Source organism: Capsicum annuum, chromosome 11, assembly GCF_002878395.1.
Source record: "Capsicum annuum cultivar UCD-10X-F1 chromosome 11, UCD10Xv1.1, whole genome shotgun sequence".
Lineage (NCBI taxonomy): Eukaryota > Viridiplantae > Streptophyta > Magnoliopsida > Solanales > Solanaceae > Capsicum > Capsicum annuum.
The window spans coordinates 224,163,099-224,174,073 of record NC_061121.1 but is presented as its reverse complement, the minus strand read 5'-3'; the positions used below and the strand labels follow the sequence as shown (position 1 = coordinate 224,174,073).

The 10,975-nt window shown below is 36.0% G+C and overlaps 1 pseudogene; it reads left to right on the top strand.

Annotated features, from left to right (window-relative positions):
- The first annotated feature begins 9,315 nt into the window (after positions 1-9,315).
- LOC124888983 overlaps positions 9,316-10,975 on the top strand; it is a 30,276-nt pseudogene continuing 28,616 nt past the window's right edge.

The window sequence follows — 10,975 nt, the reverse complement described above, 5'->3', positions numbered from 1 at the left end:
TCATTTTAACTAAATAGAGTGTTCGTTTTCCCTTTGTGTTTTAAATATATATTGTTTGTTTGTTTTCTTTACATAGTATATTTTATGTTGTTTCTAGTGATATGACATGTTGGTGAAATTCTCAGCTAGATCTTAAAATCTAGTTTAAGAGTGAACTTTGAATCAGAGGGCTAAAGTTAGAAAAAGTATCTAAGAAATAGGTAGCATGTTAAGACAATTGGTGACCATGTTGAAGCCTTCTTTCAAAATTAAGGCTATTATTTTGAGAATCACAAGAATAAATTAGTTATCAATTGAAAATCATAGCTAAATTAGGTTAAATAGTGGACGCGTGATCCCTATATCAAGAGAAATCGGAAGATAATCAGCTCCATGAAAGCATGGGTCATCGATGTAAGGGATGTACAACAAAGGTGGAGTTGTATGTTTGACAAGTGTAGAAGAAGAAGTGTCACACATTCTCAGTTAAAGTTAGTGTTGTTAAAGTATCGCAAATGATCTTTATCTTTCACTTCCAGATTGCATGATATGTACTTTTATGTTCAAGGATTGATATGACGAAGGCATTTCATTCTGTTATCCCAACATTGTGTCATCCTTTGTTTACCTCATTTGAGCTTTAGTTGTTTACCCCATTTGAGCTTTAGTTCTATTTCTTTCATACCCCTCTTTTGAAATCAAGATAGAGTCAGCAAAGCTTAAAAAAAGCGTCGAGCAAAAGAATAGAATCAGAAAAGTTTTAAAAAAAATGTCAAAAAGGAAGAAAAGAGATGAGTGTCCAGAAAAATAGTCAGAAAAGTTTCAAAGAGAAAAAAAAGTCAATAAAAAGAAAAAAAATCAGAGTCAAGCAAAGAAACAAGTTGTCGAAACTATGTGTGACCTGATTCTCCCCTCTCGGGGGTGAGATACGTAGGCTACCCTATTCTGGGCCCGGTCCAACCAAATAAATAGTTTGGAATAACCCAGTTAAGAAACTGGGGCATGGGTTAATTTCCATTGTTTGAGTTAATTCTAAAAGTTGTAAGTCCCACCCCACGTCAAATGTCGTTTGGGCCTCATGTCATCCTTTCTTTCTAACCTCATCCAAAAGCCAAGTTACAACCAAAGAAAGACCTTCAGATCAATCTTTGAGAATGTTAAGGATAAGCATGCAATGGATATGATGACGCATTTTGGGTACTACTTGTCTTCCTCAGCATAAGGAATCAAGAGAGAAATAAAAATGAGAGATCCTTATTAGTGAAAACACCCATGGGCATCGTAAAGCGATGGTAAGTTGAGAGAAATAAAAATAAGAGAGTCTTATTGGTGAAAACCCTCATGGGCACCATAAGACGATTGTGAGTTGAGAGAAACAAAAATAAGAGAGTCTCTTTGGTGAAAATCCTCACAGACACAATAAGATAATGAGAATCGAACAATGAGAAAGGCTTGTTGGCAAAAATCCTTCAAGGTGTCACTAGCCGAATGGGTCTACAAGTGCAACTGACCTAAGGAAGCAACTCAATGTCAGGGTCATTAACTCAACAATAATTGATGGAAAGTTTAAATGAAAAGATGAGGCAACTTAATCCAAAATGCATGGCATAATCATTAGAATTGATTATCATTTTCAAATAAATTTTTCTTTTCTTTATTTTCAAAAAAAAAGTACAAACATTGTTTTTTCTTCCTTTTCTAAATTTTTATTTTTATCCTTTTGAGTTTGCCATCCAAAGAAAAGTCATTTTTCTTGTGTCTTTGAGTCAAATCAATATCAAAGCAAGTGAGAAAAGATTTCCAAAACTTGCTACTAGCTTCTTCAATTGCACAAAGCAAGACAAAAAGCCAGCACATAAAAGAGCTATGATTGTGAGTCGAAATGAGGCATGCAGAAAATTTTTTCAACAGACAATTCTTGGAACTCATGGAAATGCCAAGGTTCAAAGGTTTTATTTAAGGAGCATGACAAAGAAGAGATACTGTATTTGTTTCAGAGTCACTCTTAATAATCTGAGTTTGGGTCAATAATATAGCAAGTCAATGACATATGCTAATGGTTGGAAGCAATATTAAATGTGATAAGGGCAAGAGCAATTTCTGCGAAAGCTAAAGCCACAAACCAACCACCATGTTTTTAAACTCACAAGTTTTCTTTGATGAAACAGAAAGCATGTTACCTTCAAATCAAGGATTTCAAAACCTAAACATCAAAGTCCGTAATTTCTCACTTCTACAAATGCAAAAGAAAATGTCGATGCTCAGGTTTGGTGATCAAAACCATGGTAAAACTCATTATCCAATATATCTAGGAGAAACACTTCCTTGTCCAGGTAATTCAGGTTCATTTATTAGGTGATGCAATTCCTAAATTGAACCTTCACTCCTATGAGTCACACTTTCTATTTTAGTCCTTCCATTTAACCCTTAGTACACACACTTCCTTGTTAGGGTAGTTTAAGTTTTGACTTGGTAGGTGAAATACTTCCTAATTTAATCTTTTACTCCTAGAAGATGCACTTTCTGGTCGAGTCCTTCCATGAAACCCTTAGTAGATGCACCTTCTTATCTGAGTAATTCAGGTTTCATTTAGTAGGTGATGCACTTTCTAAATTGGACCTTCGCTCCAAGAAGTCGTATTTTTTAGTCGAGTCATTCCACTTGACCCTTAGGAGACACACTTCATTAGTGGATATTCAAGTTTCACTTGTTAGGTGGTTCACTTTATATCTTACGCCTTTACTCCTAGAAAATGTACTTTCTAGTTTAGCTAACCCCTAGGAGATGTATTTCCTTGGGTGATTCAAGTGGCATTTATAAAGAGATGCATTTCCTTATCTGGATAATTTAAGCAGTGTTTGTAAGAAGACGCATTTCCTGTTTTGATAATTCAAGTGGCATTTGTAAAGAGATGCATTTCCTTATCTGGATAATTCAAGTGGAATTTGTAAGGAAACACACTTCTTTATTTGGATAATTCAAGTGCCATTTGTAAGGAGAGGCACTTTCTTGTTTAGGTAATTCAAGTGACATTTGTAAGGAGATGTACTTTCTTGTTTGGGTAATTTAAGTGGCATTTATAAGGAGACGTACTTCCTTGTTTGGGTAATTCAAGCAGCATTCATAAGGAGATGCACTTCCTTGTTTGGGTAATTCAAGCGACATTTGTAATGAGACGCAGTTCCTTGCTTGGGTAATTCAAGCGACATTTGTAAGGAGACGCACTTCCTTGTATGGGTAATTTAAGATATATTTGTAAGGAGACGCACTTCCTTATTTGGGTAATTCAAGCAGCATTTGTACGGAGATACACTTCCTAGTTTGGGTAATTCAAGCAGCATTTGTACGGAGATACACTTCCTAGTTTGGGTAATTCAAGCAGCATTGGTAAGGAGACACACTTCCTTGGTTGGGTAATTCAAATTTTACTTGTTAGGTGTGTACTTCCTAACTTAAGTCTTGACTCCTAGAAAATGTACTTTCTAGTTGAGTCATTCCCTTTGACTACTAGAAGATGTACCTTCTAGTCGAGTCATTCCCCTTGATTCCTAGAAGATATACTTTCTAGTTAAGTCATTCCCTTTGACTCCTAGAAGATGTACCTTCTAGTTGAGTCATTCCCTTTGACTCTCAGAAGATGTACCTTTTAGCTGAGTCATTCCCCTTGACTCCTAAAAGATGTACTTTCTAGTCGAGTCATTCCCCTTGACTCCTAGAAAATATACTTTCTAGTCGAGTCATTTCCTTTGACTCCTAGAAGATATACTTTCTAGTTGAGTCATTCCCTTTAATTCCTAGAAGATGTACTTTCTAGTCGAGTCATTCCCCTTGAATCCTAGATGATGTACTTCCTAGTCGAGTCACTCCCCTTGATTCCTAGAAGATCTACCTTCTAGTCAAGTCATTCTCCTTGAATCCTAGAAGATGTACTTTCTTGTTGAACCATTCCCTTTGAATCCTATAAGATGTACCTTCTAGTCAAGTCGTTTCCCTCTACTCCTAGAAGATGTACCTTCTAGTCGAGTCATTCCCCTTGATTCCTAGAAAATGTACTTTCTAGTCGAGTCATTCCCCTTGACTCCTAGAAAATACACATTCTAGTTGAATCATTCCAATTAACCCATAGAAGATATATTTCTTGGTTTAATTTTTTCAAGTAGTTATGATATGACTTTCACAAAAAGTCCTCTGATGATAAACTAGGCAAAAAAATTGATTCCTATTATTTGGGACTTCACTTTTCTGAAAAATGGAATCTTTCTTCATCATAACCTTTGTTTGGAATAATTTTCTTTTTAATTTTGATGTAATTTCAGGATCCTGCCTGGAGAATAGGGAGAATAAATGGAAAGTCAAGGAACAAGGTGAAGAAGTTGAAAGCCAAGCAACAAGGTAAACAAATTTAAAGTCAACAGATTGAATAAATAGCAAGTCAGGAGCCCGCCTGAAGAACAGGGTGAAGAAGTTGAAATCCAGGCAACAAGGTGATGAGATTGCAAGTCGGGAGCTTGTTCGAAAAATAAAGTAAGGAATTGCAAGTCAAGAGCCCGCCTGGAGAACAGGGTGATGAAATAACAAGTCAAGAGCAAAGGAAAGCTGTATAGATAGGACTTTTGTAATTTCATTTATGTTTCTGAATTTATAATTTTTATTTTTGATGTAATGACAGATTCGGGGACGGAACCTCAATGGGACCTCACGTGACTTTCCAACTCGGTTGTCCCTCCTTTTGTTTCTTCCCTTGAATAATGGTCGGGTCAAAATTCTGTCTCGTTGTCTACTTCTTTGTATGAAATCTTAACAATTTTTAAAACCTCATCCTAATAAAAATAAAAGCCTACCATAACAACTTGGACACATCACACCCCTACCCCCACCAAACTACCCTACCCCCATACCCATATACCCCATCCCACGTGCCTCTACTCACCCCCCTTAAACACATTTTTTACCTGACCTCACAACAAATTCATGATTTTTCCATTCCAGAGAATTCACGCACACATAAAATTCTCTATACTCACCTCTCAAATAACACACTGATATACTCACATCAAACACACTCACAATTTAGAGAGAATTCACTTTCATACCCACAATACACCCACCATTGAAATATACACAGTTACATATACACTCAATACACTGATCAATACACTGATAGACCCATACCCTACATACACACTCTTCCATTCTATGCTCACATCACATATACCAAATAGGAAAGAGAATTGAGAGAGTGGAGAGTGAACTGTGGAAGAGATCAATAATTGATAGAGACGAAGGAGATCAGTGATCAGAAAAGGAGCAAAATAGCTCGTTCAACTCTTTTCGACAAAGTTTTTTGTTGGAATTATCACTCAATCACAAAAAAAAACCTGTCAAAATATTTCTAGAGTTGACAGAAAAGGAGAGAAAAGGGAATCCTCAGTTGTCTTTGAGTTTTTCGATGAGTTTTCTCATCGAAATCCCAAAGCCCGACCCCTGCTTCCACAGCTCGTCCGAAACTAGTAAAAAATGTGGAAAGTGGGATTATCCCACATCGGTTGGAAAAGAAAAATGGGTGGCCTTCCTCCCTATAAAAGAAACCCAAATGTTTTAGTTTTAAACACACCTCTCACAATTTCCTTCTCATCTTCTAAGGCATTTTGAGTATTCTCTCTTTTGTAATATTTCACTTGTATCTTTGGAGTGGAATAAAATTTGGTCAATAAATTTAGTGTTCTTTTTATTTTTAAAATATTTTTACCAAACCTCGTAAATTCAGTGTTCTTTTTATTTTTCCTCTTTTACTAGTTTTAGCGGCTTTTATTTTGGGGTAGTAGTTGTGCAATAATTGCACTTTACCCAGTCCATTTCTTTAACAATTGGTATCAGAGCCAGGTTTCTGTCTGAGTATGCTCTGTGGTTGCAGTATAGCCTGATATTCCACATCAGAAAGGATATTTTCTTGGGTCTATATTGTCAAGATTTTTTCTTAGTATGCTCTGTGGTTGTAGAGTAGTCTGATCTTCCACACCAAAAAAGAATCATCTTGGTCTGTGTGTAGCCAACTATTAAATAGTATTTATAGCACAAAATAGGAGAGGGAAATCAAAAAGTATCCATCTTAGACATAACAAAGGTGTCCACGTCAGGTGTTAATAACACGTCGTTGGTATCTTCGCTATGTCAAGAATTCAGACAAATGCGAAATTTATAGTTGAGTTTTTTTACGGAACAGGACACTTTGGTAAGTGGAGATACGAGATCGAAGATGTCCTTTTTCAACAAGGATTAGATCTTACCCTAGAAGAAGAGAAACCAAAAAATATTGAAGATGCAGATTGGAAATACATCAACTGTGTTGCTTGTGGTACTATTTGGTCCTTCCTTGGTAGAGAACAGAAGTATCCATTCACAAAGGAAACTTCTGCAAGTAAATTGTGGAGGGCGTTGGACGATAAATTTTTGAAGAAAAATATTCAGAATAAACTTTTTCTAAAGAAAAAAATATTTCACTTCACCTATGTTCCTGGTACCACAATAAATGATCATATCACCTATTTCAATAAACTAGTTACAGATTTGCAAAATATGGATGTAACTTTTATTGATGGTGATCTAGCGTTGATGTTGTTGGGGTCACTTCCCGATAAGTAAGAGCACCTTGAAACTACTCTACTTCATGGGAGGGATGAAATTTCTCTGAAAGAAGTTTGTTCAGCTTTGTACAGCTATGAACAAAGAAAGAAAGAGAAATAGAAGAGCGGAGAAGGAGAAGCACTAGAAACGAGAGGCCATTCTCAAGATAAAATGAGAAAAAAGAAGGAAAGATCCAAGTCGAAGTCCAGACCTAGCAAAGATGAATGCGCCTTTTGTTGAGAAAAAGGGCATTGGAATAAGGACTGTCCTAAATTGAAGAATAAGGCCAAACCTAACAAAGGGAAGACTGTAATGGATTCAAATGTAGCTGATTGTGATGACTCAGATTTCTCATTGATTACAGCAGAGTCATCAAAACCATCAAATGTATGGCTGATGGACTCGGCTTATAGCTATCATATGTGTCCCAATCGGGACTGGTTGGTTGATTTTAAAAAAGGAGAATTTGGAGTTATCAACACGGCAAACAGTAATTCTCTTAACATATATGGCATTGGTTCAATACATTTGAGGAAACATGATGAAATGATCAGAACACTACAGATGTTTGATATGTATCGGATTTAAAGAAGAATCTTATTTCTGTGGGAACCCTTGATTTAAAAGGGCTCAAAGTTGTTACAGAAAATAGATTGATGAAAATATACTCCGGTGCACTTGTGGTGATAAAGGTTATTCGAAAGAACAATAATTTGTATCATTATCATGGCATTACAATTATTGGGATAGCAATAGTAATATCCAGTATTGACAAAGAGGCAGAAGCAACCAGGCTATGGCATATGCGCTTGGCAAATGCTGGAGGCAAATCCTTGTAAATTCTATTAGATCAAGGATTGTTAAAGGGTGTTTAATCTGGAAACTTGAAATTTTGTGAACATTATGTGAAGGGAAAGCAAACAAGGGTTAAATTTGGTACAGCTATCCATAATACTAAAGGCATTTTGGATTATGTACATTCTGATGTTTGGGGTGCTTCCAAAACACCTTCATTAGGTGGGAAACACTATTTTATAACCTTTGTTGATGACTTTTCCCGAAGAGCATGGGTGTATACCATGAAAACAAAAGACGAAGTGTTGGGAATTTTTGTCAAATGGAAGATGATGATGGAAAATCAAACAAGCAGAAAGATCAAGAGTCTTCGTATAGATAATGGAGGTGAATACAAGAATGATCTTTTCAACAAGATCTGTGAAGACAATGGCATCATAAAAAACTTCACTGTCAGACATACACCACAACAAAATGGAGTGGTATAACGCATGAACCGAACTTTGCTGGAGAAGGTATGGTGTATGTTATCCAATGCTGGCTTGGGCAAAGAATTCTGGGCTGAGGCAATAACATATGCGTGCCACATTATTAATAGTCTACCATCTGCTGCAATTGATGGGAAGACACCATTTGAAAAATGGTATGGAAAACCTACTATGGATTATGATTCTTTACATGTATTTGGCTCAACTGCCTACTAATATGTGAAAGAGTCAAAATTAGATCCAAGAGCTAAGAAGGCTATCTTTATGGGAATTACTTTTGAAGTCAAAGGATATTACCTATGGTGTCCTGAGACAAGAAAAGTAATATTCAGCAGAGATGTTACTTTTGATGAATTCGAGATAATGAAAAAGGATGCAGATGAAGATACAAAAGTAACTGATAGTGCTTCAAAGCAGGTGGATTTTGAGGAAAATTTTATTTTTCCTCCACAAAAGGTAGATGAAGAAGCAAATGATGATTTGGAAGCAGATCCATTTGAGACGTAGGTTCCAACTCAAGAACCTGAATAGCAACTTGAGTCAATAACAACCCAAAAACCCAAAAGAATAATAAAGAAGCCTATGCATCTCATAGAGATGATGGCATACGCAACCTCACTCATAATTGAAGGTATTCCTACCACTTATAAAGAAGGTATCCAGAGTTGTGAAGAAAATAAGTGGAAGGTTGCAATGGATGAGGAAATGAAGTCCCTTCATCAAAACAATACATGAAATTTGGAACCTCCCGAAGGGCAAGAAAGCTATTGGGTGTAAGTCGGTATATGCAAAGAAAAAAGGACTTCCTAACCAAAATGATGTTTGCTACAAAGTAAGATTGGTGTCCAAGGGATATGCTTAGAAGGAAGGAATTGATTACAATGAAGTGTTTTCTACAGTTGTAAGATATTCTTCCATTAGAATTATGTTGGCTTTGGTAGCGTAATTGGATTTGGAACTAGTTCAAATGGATGTAAAAATAGTATTTTTACATGGTGATTTGGAAGAGGAAATCTACATGACTCAGCCTGAAGGATTCAAAGTTGTAGGGAAATAAAACATGGTGTACAAACTTGAAAAATTATTGTACGGATTGAAATAGTCTCCTAGACAATGGTACAAAAGATTTGACAAGTTTATGTTGCGGCAGAAGTATGTGAGAAGCAAATACGATCATTGTGTGTATTTGCGCAAGTTTAAGGATAGTTCCTTTATATATCTTCTCCTTTATGTTGATGATATATTGATAGCTTCCAAGAATTTGGCAAAACTTGATAAGCTGAAGGCTCAACTAAGTAAGGAGTTTGAGATGAAGGATTTGGGAGATGTGAAGAAAATTCTTGGAATGGAGATAATAAGGGATAGACATTCAAAGAAACTTTGTTTATCTCTGAAAGAATACTTAAAGAGGGTGATAGATTGATTTGGTATGGACGAAAAAACAAAAATAGTTAGCACTCCATTTGCTCCACATTTTAAGCTTAGTGTTGATATGTCACCAAAGAATGAAGTCGAAAGAGAATACATGTCAAGGGTATCATATGCAAGTGCTGTTGGTAGCTTGATGTATGCAATGGTTTGCACAAGACCTAACATTTCATATGCTGTTGGGATTATGAGAAGATATATGCATAATCCAGAAAGAGAACATTGGCAAGCTGTGAAATGGATTTTGTGGTATATTCGTAATACCGTGGATGTTGGGATTTTTTTTAACAGGAAGAAAATTCGTGTGTAGTTGGATATTATGACTCTAATTATACAAGTGATCTGGAAAAACGAAGGTTAACTACTGGTTATGTGTTTACTTTTGTAAAAGCACTAGTTAGTTGGAAGTCTACTTTTACAGTCAATAGTTGCTTTGTCTACAACTGAGGTAGAGTACATGGCTATTACAGAAGCTGTGAAGGATGCAATTTGGCTTCAAGGATTGCTTAAGGAACTTGGTATCAAACAAAAACTATTACAATATTTTGTGATAGTCAAACCACTATTCAATTAGCGAAAAACCAAGTCTATCATGCAAGAACGAAGCACATTGATGTTCGATATCACTTCATACGAGAAATAATAGAAGAAGATGGAGTCATAGTGCAGAAAATCAAGACTACGGAGAATCTTACTGATATTCTAACTAAAGTGGTGACTGCGATCCAGTTTGGACATTGTTTGGACTTGATCAACATTGTTGAACAGTGAAGTTCAAAAGATGAAGACACAACTGAAATTTGTCATGAGAGATAATTGAAGATGTGGGATATCCCAAGGTGGAGATTTGTTGAAAGTGGGATTATCCCACATCGGTTGGGAAAGAAAAATGGGGGGCCTTCCTCCCTATAAAAGAAACCCAAATGTTTCAGTTTTAAACACACCTCTCACAATTGCCTTCTCATCTTCTAAGGCATTTCAAGTATTCTCTCTTTTGTAATATTTCACTTGTATCTTTGGAGTGGAATAAAATTTGGTCAGTTGTGTCCGAGGACATAGGTAAAATATTTTTACCGAACCTTGTAAATTCAGTGTTCTTTTTATTTTTCCTCTTTTACTATTTTTAGCGGCTTTTATTTTGGGGTAGTGTTTGTGCAATAATTGCACTCTACCCAGTCCTCTTCCGCAACAAAAAAATGGCTAAACTCGAGCCTGATTTGTTGATTCCAGCGATAATCTTTCATAAATTGCTATAGCTTCGGCAGATAGAGAAATTCATTGTCAAATAGTCAACAAATTCCGGTTGTCGTCGCTCTTTTGGTTGTTTTGTTTAGAATTGCCGAGTTAGCAAGTTTGTGTTGAGATCCTGGATCGAGTTGTGAATTTGGTTTCGGTTCATTGGCAGCATCCATAATTTGGAGTCGAAATAAACTTGAGGTCATTTTTCATCTCTTTCTTCATAATTTTGTGATTTTTACGTGAATGATTGATACCAAATGGTATCTACATGAGCCCAAAATAGTCTAAAAACTCACAAAAATAGTCCACACGTACAAGACATCAAACAGAAATAACAAACAAGCAAACTTGAAAGATAAGGAGATAGATAACTTGACACAAAGAGAATATAAAATGTAGCAACTAAAGAGTGTATCAAACTC